The following is a 13,273-nucleotide window of genomic DNA, read 5'->3' on the forward strand; positions in this document are numbered from 1 at the left end:
GTTAAACCGTTAAACCATAGATATATTGCCTTTGAAGTGCAAGTAAATGCGCTAGAAAATCCGCGCTCATTCATGTGCATTTAATGCACGGACGGAGAAAGTGCCGACGCCTGCATGATTTCATCTGACAGTACATAAGCATATTATAATCCATCTGTTCCATGATAGCAGAATGAACGAGCCTTTATTGACGTTTTAAATTTGAGAACCCCAAAAAGCAAAGAAATTGTCAGACATCCATCCATGTTCACAGAGGAAAACAACTGAAATACAGCGCTGGTTGTTCTCTCAAACGATAACGACGGAATCCAAAGACGTGGGCTTTGTACCCAAGTATTAAATTTTATGAAATAATCCCGAAAAAAAGCACAAACACTGCAGAGAAGGCAAGTTCAGCAGCTAACATTTGCTGAGGTGAAGTGACGGCTAGTAACAGCAGACAAACGGCTAGCATTGACAGCGGCAATCCATCTGTCACTCAAGTGGCCACACCCTTAAATTTAAATATTAATCAACTAAACGGACGAGTTATAAAAAAATTCACCCCCCTCACAGTTGTTATGAAGGGCAAAATTAGCTGTATAGACCAAAGCCACATAGAGATCCAGGCTGTAAACATGTTTTTTTCTGCTGTAAAGTTGGCAATTTTAACATGAGGGAGATACAGATTTGACTCACTTCTGCAGCCAGGCCAAGCGGCCAGTTAATGAATTGCAGTTTAACTCACTTCCGTGTTGGTTTCAAGAGAGAGACGGGGAGGTTGCCGCTTGGTCCTCATGCATTTGTTATAGCTACTGTTTGATTTAAGATACAGTAAGAATGAAAAATAATTTGAGTTTTAGCTTATTGTGAGCACAGTACGTGTACCTGTGGTATTTACAGTATGTTCTGTTGCAGTGTGAAGGCCCCAAAAAGTATTTGGACACTTGAGCTATACTTAAAAATATCTGAAAGTCACTGCTTTGCATAACAAAATATTTAAACAAGTGGCATTTGCAAACAAATGGTGATAGGCCAACCATTTTTCAGGGCTATCTATCTTTTTTCACTGAACTAACTGAGCCATTTTGCCGTGACCCTTATGCAACTGAAATCAAGATGATATTTAGTAGATGTGTGGAGTTCATGTAGGTTTAAAGATAAACTCAACTCAAGATTGATAACCACAAAATGTCACAATATTTCTTGTCTTCATTTTGAACAAGATATATTTTGCCATCGGAATTGATATAATGTGAATTACCAGGTTTACTGAATTTAAATGGTTATGAAATAAGTTATACAAAGTGGAATGGATATAACAAGGTGAGCAAATTATTTTATCCCACTCATCTCAGACATATTTTTATAGTTAGAATTTTTTAATAATTACAGTAATTGTGTATTTTTATTTTAAGGCGAGACACGGCAGGCAAAAACATAGATTTTTCATGCAGTGGTCAGTTTTGAGATTTTGGGCTAGTTTACTCCTTCAATATGTGTTCTTTCAAGCTGCTATAAAGAAAACGTTGAAAATATACATTAAGATGTTTATTTTATTACATTTTGTTTACTTGCGGCAGTAAGTTTCTCCCCAATTTACCAAGAAGTTAGCATTCCCACGGGACACGCCGAGATCCGTCTGTTTACTGAAGTCTGTCATGACCGGGATCGTTGTAAAGCTCTGAGTCTCCTGTACAATGCTATGGAACCCAAATATGGGCATTTCCTATCTATCAGTAACCAATCGTGAATGTCCAAAGCGGGATTTAAAGCAAACGACGAAATCTCATTTAGAGCTATTTAACTCTTTAACTGCCGTTTTCTCAAAATGAGTTTTCTGTCATTCTCCAGTACAAACATCTCAGCCTATGTAGCACCTGTGTACACCACACTCTCCAGTTATATACTTAGCAGTATTCTGAAGATATTTTCAGAGGGATTTGTTAATAAATCATTCCTGGCCTGATTTATGTGACATTTTAATTTAAAAAAATATGGTGAAAATCGATTTTTTTAAGGCTATGGACAGTATATTTTGATTTTCTATCTTAAAATCTTGACGTGCTGAATGCTGTCAAGTCGAGTGATGTATGGAGTCTCGGAGTCTGTCAGGATTTCGGCTGGGAGTTTAGGCTACTTTGAGTGCTATTACTTGAGCATTTCCTGTTTTTTTTTTTTGCTTTTACCCAGAGCGAGTGATGAACGACAGTATCTGGCCGAGCAGAGAGCGGAAGCCCAGCGACGGCTGTATGAACCCGGATACACGTGGAAACGGACGGCCAGATCATTGGACTGCCAGAAACAAATTCAACTACTCGAGCGCAGGATACAGCAACTGGTATGACCCATTCAGCTGTTAGAGAGCAACATTTTATTAGGTCATGTTTAAGTTAAGAAGCAAAATAATGTTTTGATGTCAAAGCCATGGCTCCAGACTTGAGTCTTTGTGCTTATGTGGAAAATGCAAGTTGAAATCTAGCCCGTGTTTTGTCTAAAAACCTCCAAAACTAAAAAAAGGTATTTAAAAGAGTAGTTCACTTCAAAATGAAAATTCTGTCATTGTTTACTCACCGTCAAGTTACTTCAAAGCTATATGAATTTCTCTCTTCTGCTGAACACAAAAGAAGATATTTTGAAGAATGTCGGTAACCAAACAGTTGATGGACCCCATTGACTTCCATGGTATTTTATAAGTCAATGGGGACAGTCAACTGTCTAGTTACCGACATTCTTCAAAATATCTTCTTTTGTGTTCAGCAGAAGAGAGAAATTCATATAGCTTTGAAGTAACTTGAGGGTGAGTAAATGATTGTAAGTAAACTAGATGTAAGTAAACTATTCTTATAAGTATTCATATTTCAAAATGCAGATGTACTAGGGGTTTCACAACTACTGATTTTTGCTAGTCGACTAGTTTTGCATAACAGTCGACGACTAGTCGTTAAATTATTTATTCATTAAATTGACGCATTAACGCATTGAGCATTGTTAAGGAAGACAGAGGAAGGAGTTCTGGTGAATTATTGGAAATGTATGTTTGAAATTCAGAAATAACATAATAAATAAATTCATCAGTTAATACAAAAACAGCAGCATTCATTTAAAACATTCTTGTAATTAAAACATTCTTGTTATGAACTGCCACACCACGCGCATCAGCGAACGTTGCAGATAAGCATTGCCACATGGCTAGCCTCAGACAATAACATTGTCAACATCACGACATATTTTTTGCATATAGTTTTAACTGTGCATTTTCCATTGCATCTTTAAGCATATAGGCCGATACAAGTTTGATGTAGGTTATACTGAACCACTATATTTTTGTATCACCTGCGACACACTGGCTGCGTGGCGTGAGCGTCTCAGCTTAACAGGTTGGCGTTTGCACACTGCCTGCGTGAGACACGCGATTCAGGCGCGGCTCGAACCGCTAGAGTGCAGAACAGCGGAGTTTGTATGGACCGAAGTGCATGCCTGAGCTTGTGTTTTCGGTTAAGCTGCGTTGCTTTGACATTGTGGAAAATAGAATAATAGAAACAAAATGTATTAGTCTTTTTACCCGTTATTATCAATCTAAATTAATCTCGTTTTTAATTAAAATTAATCTCGTTTTTAATTTAACTTAATTTCGTTTTTCTTTATTTAAATTTCGTTTTTTCTTTATTTAAATTTCATTTTTCTTTATTTAAATTTCGTTTTTCTTTTTTAAATTTCGTTTTTTCTTTATTTAAATTTCGTTTTTTCTTAATTTAAATTTCATTTGTTTTATTTAGCCTAAATTTCGTTTTTTCTTTATTTAAATTTTGTTTTTTCTTTATTTAAATTTTGTTTTTCTTTTTTTAAATCTACCCTTTAGCCTACTGTGTCAGTAATTTGTTAGTCAGAAAAATATTAGACAACCTTAAAAGTATGTGTCACGGGGTGACGAAGGCGGGAACCTTTTCTTTTTGAGAACGTGTTTCCCCCGGGGCGTGCTTCCGCGGTGACACCGGGACGGTTCCGGTTTCCCGCGTGAGTGTCATGGCGGCGGGCGAGGCTTGACGAGGAAAACTCGCGGCAGGTGTGAGAGGGGAGGATACAGGATGGTGATTGGGACATGGAGGAGGAAGGTGGCTGATAAAAGGACACTTTGGCAGTGAGGAAGGGGCGCAGGAGGGCTCGAGGAGAGGTGAGGCACGCAGCACGCGAGCGGCCGCGGTCGCGGCAGGAGGCCGCGGGAGAGAGAGGACGAGAGAGACAGATGAGAGAGCCAGATGAGAGAGCCAGAGAAAACTTCGGCTGGATTGCGGGTGGAAGCCTTGGTACACTGAGTCTGTTGAATTGCAGTTTTATTGTGGAAATGAGCACGAGTGAAACCTTGCAGTGTGTGGTGGAAATGTGAGTTGGGAATTATTTCTGCTGTTCACTCGCAATCACAGCTGTCCATTCCTCTCTCTGTCTGAGTCCAGTGAAGAGCCTGCTAATGCTTGAAGAGCCTGCTAATGCTTGAAGAGCCTGCTAATGCTGTGAGTTACACGTGTCTATTCCTCCCTCTGTCTGAGTCCAGTGAAGAGCCTGCTAATGCTTGAAGAGCCTGCTAATGCTGTGAGTTACACGTGTCTATTCCTCTCTCTGTCTGAGTCCAGTGAAGAGCCTGCTAATGCTTGAAGAGCCGGCTAATGCTTGAAGACCCTGCTAACGCTTGAAGAGCCGGCTAATGCTGGAGAGGCCTGTTGATGCTGAAAGAGCCCGTTAATGCTGGAAGAGCCTGAGGCTAGTGAAGAGCCGGCTAACGCTGGAAGGGCCTGCTGATACTGGAAGAGCCTGCTGATACTGGAAGAGCCTGCTGATGCTGAAAGAGCCCGTTAATGCTGGAAGAGCCTGAGGCTAGTGAAGAACCGGCTAATGCTGGAAGGGCCTGCTAATGCTGGAAGAGCCTGCTGATGCTGGAAGAGCCTGTTAATGCTGGAAGAGCCTGAGGCTAGTGAAGAGCCGGCTGATGCTGGAAGAGCCTGCTGATGCTGGAAGAACCTGCTCCCGAAGAAAGGAGGATGCGGAAGGGACTTTATATTGTTTTTATTATTTAATAAAGAATATTTATTTTTAATTCTGTGTCTGCCTCCTTTGTGTCCACGGTCAGCTCCTCAGGGGCGGCACGCGGGCGGAGGGGTGGGCGGCCCGCTGGCGCTCCACCCCGACCTGTGACATATGGCTTAAGTTAACAGACCTGTGTGTGTGCGTTTTATATCACCAGTGCAGTGTCCGTTCTCGTAGCCCTGCCCGTGTGAGGTGCGCCATTTCCCACTTGCGCTGTTCTGTAGTTTACTAAATGTTTATTAATTCTGAATGTGTCCCGTTTTGCGTGTCCATATTGCACCAAATGCGACACTGCACTCCATGACCTTGACCGTTTTGGACGCATAGGTACCTCAGCGCCTGACGCTATTTTGTTTTCCGACTAGTCGATTAGGGCCGACAGCGCCGACTAGTGGTTGTGACAGTCGACTAGTCGGCTAGTCGACTAGTTGATGAAACCCCTAAGATGTACAGACAAAGCATGTTTTCAGAGTAAGTTCTTGTATGGAGTATGTATGGAGCTTTGTGCACCAGTTCTTGATTGGTCTTTCGATCAACTTTTTTATTAAATGAAGAGATGAATGAGATTGAGATGACTGCAGGTAGGTGGTATTTTCAAAGGGCAAAGCTAGATGCAAAAGAGGAGTGAGATTTGGAGATCTGCCGCTCCGGCATCCGGCAAAAATAGAAGCTCTGCGTATCTGCTCCGGAGGGCTGCGGATCGCCGGAGTCGGAACGCAGCTGTACCGCATTCAGTGGAAATACTGTCACAGGTCGGGATGGGCCGAACCAGACTGCACCCACCCCTAGACCAAGAACACTTTGAGGAGCGTGCCAGAGACGAGACCAGAGACAGAGAATAAAAGTAACAATTTTATTGAGAATAAAATAATTGATAATCCTAATCTAAAAGTCTTCTCCTCTCCCTCGTCCAGGGAGGATCCAAAGCGGGGCAAGCAGACACACCCTTCCCCACAGGCGGCGGTTCCCAGTAAGGGGTGCTGGACAGGTAAGTATTGGACAGGTGAGTTCCTCACAGGTGGGTAGATGAATCCAAGTTTCCTTTCCTCTTGCACGTGGGGGACAGTTCACAGCAGTCGATGATGGACAGGTAAGTATCTTACGGTAGATAGATTGACCGAGCTCCTTCTTCCACGCTGGTATTAGGTTCACAGCAGTCAATAATGTGTAGGTAAGTATCTTACGGTAAGTAGGTCGACCAGGCTCCTTCTACACCAAGGGCAATTACAACGGTAAGAAGTGGACAGGTAGACTGCAGCAGGTCCTCCGTAAACACCATACGAGACTTCCCCTAGGGCAGGAGGGGGCAAGCTCAGGAGCGGTGCACAACTCTCACGGGTGTCTTGGACGGGTGAGTACTTCGCACCCTACAGATGAACTTCAGGGCTGTAGCGGACTCACGGTCACAGGTAGAATGGCTCACGTGTGTCGCCAGAAAGACAGGGACTTCAAACCATACAGATAGGCTTCAAGGCTGTAGCGAACTCACAGTCACAGACTGAGCTGGCTTTCTCTAGAACAGACAGAATCATAACTTCACACAGCAATATAATGTTCTCACAGGTGTCGTGGAGAAGACAGGAACTTCACACCGTACAGGTGGGCTTCAAGGCTGTAGCGAACTCACAGTCACAGACTGAGCTGGGCTTTCTCTAGAACAGACAGAATCATAACTTCACACAGCAATATAATGTTCTCACAGGTGTCGTGGAGAAGACAGGAACTTCACACCGTACAGGTGGGCTTCAAGGCTGTAGCGAACTCACAGTCACAGACTGAGCTGGGTTTTCTCTAGGGCAGACAGAATCATAACTTCATACAGCAATATAATGTCCTCACAGGTGTCGCGGAGAAACCAGGAACTTCACTCCATACAGGTGGGCTTCGGGGCTGCAGCACACTTACAGTCACAGACTGGGCTGGGCTTTCTCTAGGGCAGACAGAGTCAATACTTCATACAGCAATATAATGTTCTCACATGTGTCGTGGGGAAGACAGAAACGTCACTCCAGCTGTCCTTCCCAAGCCTTCCCGCAAATTGGACGTACTCGATCTCTCCAAGCTCTGAAGATGTACAATATACCAGCCTGCCTCTTGGGCGAGCACACGGCAGTTAAAAACAGACCTTCACACACTCACAGGAATTTCCACTCCAATATACCACACGGGGGAAGAGACGGAACGTCAATTCAAACACTGCAAATCCACTCATCAAGTATACTTAAGGCCAGCACTCACCCTGGGTCTCGGTTCACAACGCAAGGGACCGGCAGTGAGAGGAAGGAGAATTTAAACACTTCATAGGCATAAACTGGATTCGTTTCACCATCCGAACGGGAAGAGGAGATAAGAATGGCAGAGAATCAGTTTAATTCACTCAGTGATATCCATACAGTACACTCCAAGCACTTCAACCCACATCTATCTCAGTATCAAACGTGTGGTAGGAGATTCAATAATCAGTTACTTATCTTCACTCTTTCATCCAGACGATGCACTTCCCTCTTTAAATCCTCTCTCCCTCCGTCTTCACTTCCTCACACACGACGTTCCTTTTTCCTCACAACGAGCCCTCAACGACACACTTCAGAGAACACTTCCCAACAGGAGCCAGCCACATCCAAACGAGAACAAAAGCACCACAAGCAGGAGAGGAACCACACATGCTTTCTCTTCTTCTGACTTTTTATACTCTCATGAGCTAGCGTGGCCCCATTCAAACGCTCAGCGCAAATTACCCACACCTGCTATCAATCCGCCACTCGGTTACCATAGCGACAGGCACTCACCCTGGCTTTGGAATGGTGTTTCACTTCCCAGATCTCAACAAGGGCATTTCTCTGGCGGGGATAGTCCCGGGCTTATTTGTCACCCCGTGACATACCCCCCCGCCAAACCGTTCTAGTCCCGAGAACGGTCTCCTGACACCCAGTCCCCATACCTGGCTGGTGGCTGACCCCGATTCCCTCGTTGAGACCGTCGGGGAGGGGAGTCAGGTACTTCCGGCCGTGGTCCCAGGCCTAAACCTCTTGGGATTACTGCCCACCCTACCAGCGGGGGTGTCCATGACGTGTCGGCCGGCGGATCTCTTACCACTGGCTTTGGGAAATACGGGCAAGGGCGAATCAGATTGCGATGTAGCACCCGTTCGGGGCCTACCCCTCCTTCTGGCCGCAGTGCATATACCGGTTGGTCTGGACGGGGTTGTCGCTGAACGACGTACGGCTGAGCCTCCCATCGATCGCTCAACTTCCCTTTTCCCTGCCGGCGATTATCTCGCACCAACACCCTCTCACCGGGCAATAACGGGGCCTCTCGCGCCGTACGATCATACAACCTCTTATTCTTCACTGCCGTTTGGTTTATCCGGCCAGCGACTTGCTCGTATGCCGACTGCAGGCGTTGATGGTGATTTATCACCCAAGCAGATAGATTTCCTCCCTCTTCTTCCCCGGTGGTCCCCATAAGCATATCCATTGGGAGTCTCACATGCCTGCCAAACATTAGGTAAGTAGGGGCATAACCAGTGGTACTATGTATGCTATTATTATACGCCTGTAGCATCGCTGGAAGCCTGTCAGCCCAGTGGCCCTGCTGTTCCTCTTCCAAGGTACCCAGTAAGCCCAATAAGGTCTGATTGAACCTCTCACACCCCCCGTTCCCTTGAGGATGATAAGGGGTCGTGTGGGTCTTCTTGCATCCGTACAGGAGGCACAGTTCGCGGATCACCTTGGACTCGAAATTGGCCCCTTGATCAGAATGGAGGATTTCCGGACAACCAAACGGCTGAATTACATATCTCCAGAGGGCATTGGCGGTAGTAAGAGCAGTTTGGTCCACAGTGGGGACGGCCCAGGCGTATTTAGTAAACAGGTCAGTGATGACAAGAATGTTCTGGACCTGATCCACCGGTCGCCCCAGAGTGAGAAAATCCATGGCCACTATATGCAGAGGTGCCTTGGCCTGGATCGGGACCAACGGTGCCCGGGCCTCCTTCCTAGATTTAAACAAGATACAGCGTGGACACCTCTGGAGGTAAGCCCTGGTAGTGCCCTCCATTCCGGGCCAGTAAAAATGTCGTCTCAACAAGGCCAACGTCCTCTCTTGCCCCTGATGTCCCATCCGGCCATGATAGGCCTCCAACAGAGCTTGCCAACGCCCTTCAGGGACCACGATCTGACGGACCTCCTCTTCTCGACCGGGCTCCTGCAGTGCCCTACAAAGTACCCCTTCTTTTAGGCACAGCCTCGCCCTCTGTCCCAGCAAGCCTCGCACAACTCGAGTCTCAGCTCGACGTTCCGCCCCCTCGGGCCAAACCTCCTGTTCTACCCACGTCCGTACCTTCAGCACATCCCCATCTTCACCCTGCCACGACCTCCAACGTGATGGATCCCACCCCCAACATGGAGGAGGGTCTTCGGACTCCTGTCCCGGGGCTTCGATGACCCCCACCATCAATCCCTCATCGGACCCCGCTCCGGGAGCCTGTAGATGGCCTGCCAATCCTTCCCCCGGTAGCCTAGATAATACATCAGCATTGGTGTGTTCCTTTCCTGGTCGATACTGGATCTGGTAGTCGAAATTGGCCAGTTGTGCCACCCAGCGTTGCTCTACTGCCCCCAGCTTGGCCGTTTGTAAGTGTACCAGCGGATTATTGTCTGTGACAACCTGTACCTTGGCCCCCCAAAGATAGTCTTTGAACTTTTCGCTTAGTGCCCATTTCATGGCTAACAGCTCGAGTTTGAAGGAACTATAATTTGAGTCGTTCTTTTCAGCGGGGTGTAAGCTTCGGCTAGCATAAGCAATGACTCTTTCCGCTCCTTGCTGTTTCTGTGCCAGTACTGCACCCAAACCAAGCTGGCTGGCATCGGTGTATAGAATAAATGGTTGCGTGAAATCGGCATAGGCTAGGATCGGGGCCTGCAACAGCTCTTGTTTAAGCCTCTGAAAGGCAGCTTCACAAGCTGGGTCCCATTGGATCGTCGGGGACCCTCGACCCCGGGTTCGCCCGGTGCCTCCAAGCAGTTGGTTAATCGGTTTAGCAATCTTGGAGAAGTCTTGTATGAATCGCCGGTAGTAACCCACAAAGCCCAGAAATGACCGCACTTGACGCACCGTCTGGGGTGAGGCCCACTCTTGCACTGCCACCACCTTCTCTGGGTCAACCGAGATCCCCGCCGCACTGACCACATGTCCCAAGAACTTAACCTCCTTACGGAAGAGCTGACACTTGTCGGGCTGTAGCTTCAACCCGTAACGCTCAAGGGAACGGAAGACTTGCCCCAGATGTTCCAAGTGAGACTTAAAATCAGGAGAATACACGATAACATCATCCAAGTAGACGAGAGTGGTGTCCATCAACTGACTGCCCAAACAACGCTGCATCAGCCGTTGGAATGTGGCTGGAGCGTTGCAAAGCCCGAATGGCATCCGTTCCCATTCATAGAGGCCAAAGGGGGTAGTGAATGCCGTCTTCTCTCGGTCATGCTCGTCCATTTGCACCTGCCAGTAGCCGCTGGCTAGATCGAGGGTAGAATACCAGGCAGCTTGAGTGAGGCTCGTGAGGGAATCTTCGACTCGTGGTAGTGGGAAAGCATCTCTTTTAGTTACCTGATTTAACCTCCGGTAGTCCACACAGAACCTCCAGGAGCCCGTTTTCTTGCGGACCAATACTATAGGTGCGGCCCAAGGGCTGCTGCTCTCACGAATAATCCCTCTAGCAAGCATTCCCCGCAACAAGGTACGAACCTCCGGGTACAAGGTCGGGGGTACAGGTCGATAACGTTCTCGGCTCGGCGCCGCGTCTCCAGTCGGAATTTGGTGTTTCACCGCATCTGTGCGGCCATAGTCCTCCTCGTGGGTGGCGAACAAGTGCTGCCAATCCTTCAAGAACTCGTGGAGTTGACCCGTTTGTTCTTCCCTCAACCCTTCGCCCCGTAAAGACTCTCCCTGCAAATGGGCCGGCAATCCTCTCCCGCTCTCCTCCACTCCTGAACTAACTCGAGCTAGGGCCACTTCAACCACCGTTGGACTCACCCGCTCAAAACTCACTTCCCCCTGCTCGTGAACCTGCTGTGGCTTCACGGATGTCACTCGGGCCAAGCACTGGTGGCGGTATAGAAGCACCGGGAAGGGGTTTGCGTTCCGAACTCGGACGGGGACCCTACCCCCTCGGACGATGGTTAGTCCTCGAGCTACTTCCACCTTAGGACCCTCGTCATGGGGTTCCACCAGGACCCATTCATGTGGACGGTAACGTCGAGGGGGAAGCCTGACTCGGACCACAGCCTCGCTTTGAGCTGGAATGGACAGGGCATAGCGACAAACTATTCTTCCCACACTCTCTCGGTCATGCTGCTGTTCAGCCAGACATATCCGGCGGCAATCGGCCCTGACACGGTCCCACTCTTGGCCGGCAGAAGTTGCGGCCGCTCGTGCCGGTGCACTTCGAAACAGTTCCTCCCAACAGTCCGAGATGACATTCATTCCAATCAGTGCACGATGGGACCCCAGACACGGGTCTCGGACGACCACTACCCCCTTCTGAGGTACTAGAATTCCATGGATCTGTAAATCAGTCACCAAGTATCCCACATACGGGATGTCCAGCCCGTTTGCTCCACGGAGCGTCAGCCAGGGGGCCTCTGCAGGGAGTTGGCTTCCGGAACCAAACAGCTCCTGGGCCAAACTTTCTGAAAACAGGGTCACTTGGGAACCCGTATCCAAGAGACACCGGATTTTCTGGCCATTTACCTGGACCACAACCACCGGACAACGGCCTACCAGGCAGCTCTGAGAAGATAGCGAAGGAGGGGGGTCTGACAAGGGGGTCCCGACCACTTGACCCACAGTGGCCGGAGACTCTAAAAACCCCCTTGTGATGCACGTCGGGCGGAACACTGGCGAACGTAGTGCCCCGGTTCTCCACAACCATTACAGATGGGACGCCCATGTGCATCCCACTGAAATCGAGAGCCCACCGACCGGGGAGGACGATGTTCGAACGGGCGACCCCCATCGGAGTAGGCCCGCTCTCGAGAGTGAGGAGGGTACTGGGGCCGTTCTCGACGTAGTTCTTCCCTCACAGCTTTGGATAACTCAGACATTTGCTCACGGACATCTCTCTTTAATTCCTCCCGGAGGGCCTGCTTCCAATCGGGCGCCGCCGGGGCCGGAGGAGGGTCAACAACGTTCGTAGCCAGACAGCTGGGGACACCCACATGCTCCGCCTGGTCATGCTCAAGGGCCAAAGCTTCCCGTCGGAGCTCTTCGAAAGTCAAATTCGGTTCTCTCCTCAGTTGTACCCGCAAACTCTGGCGAACTGGGCCCTCCCGTAGTCCCAGCACAAATTGGTCTCGCAACAGGACCTCTTCTCCCCCCAGGCCATGATCCTGTCTCCCCGTCAGCCTAGAATACTGCTCCCGCAGTTGTAAGGTGAATGCCCGAACGGATTGTCGAGGGCCTTGCCGAGAATTAAAGAACTTCGCCCTCAGTGCTGCCACCGGGGTGGTATCCCCATATTGCCCTGTGAGGAAGTCGAAAATCGCCTGGATTGTTGCTCGATTAGCCTCTGGTGCCGCTTGAACTTCCCTTCTTACATCCCCTTCCAGGGAATTCAACACAAACTGGACCCTCTGTATGGCATTCAGACCCTGGAGTCCTGCCAAGTACTCTACCTGGTTTTTCCACTCCGACAGACTCACTTCAGACCCCGGGCCTCCATACCTCGGGGCCCACGGGGCACCCATGAAGATCGGCATGACAGGTGGCCGAGCCCCAGGTTCTTCCCCCTCTGCCATCACCAACTCTGGTCGCTCAACTCAAAGTGTAACCCTGCCGACTACGCCAAATTTCTGTCACAGGTCGGGATGGGCCGAACCAGACTGCACCCACCCCTAGACCAAGAACACTTTGAGGAGCGTGCCAGAGACGAGACCAGAGACAGAGAATAAAAGTAACAATTTTATTGAGAATAAAATAATTGATAATCCTAATCTAAAAGTCTTCTCCTCTCCCTCGTCCAGGGAGGATCCAAAGCGGGGCAAGCAGACACACCCTTCCCCACAGGCGGCGGTTCCCAGTAAGGGGTGCTGGACAGGTAAGTATTGGACAGGTGAGTTCCTCACAGGTGGGTAGATGAATCCAAGTTTCCTTTCCTCTTGCACGTGGGGGACAGTTCACAGCAGTCGATGATGGACAGGTAAGTATCTTA

At 48.5% G+C, this 13,273-nt stretch overlaps 1 long non-coding RNA gene across 3 annotated transcripts in view; it reads right to left on the minus strand.

Annotated features, from left to right (window-relative positions):
- LOC309512029 overlaps positions 1-13,273 on the minus strand; it is a 276,593-nt gene that overhangs the window by 40,374 nt on the left and 222,946 nt on the right. The gene's annotated exons all lie outside the window — the stretch shown is intronic.

This window comes from Leuciscus leuciscus (assembly GCF_965113295.1).
Source record: "Leuciscus leuciscus genome assembly, chromosome: 13".
Lineage (NCBI taxonomy): Eukaryota > Metazoa > Chordata > Actinopteri > Cypriniformes > Leuciscidae > Leuciscus > Leuciscus leuciscus.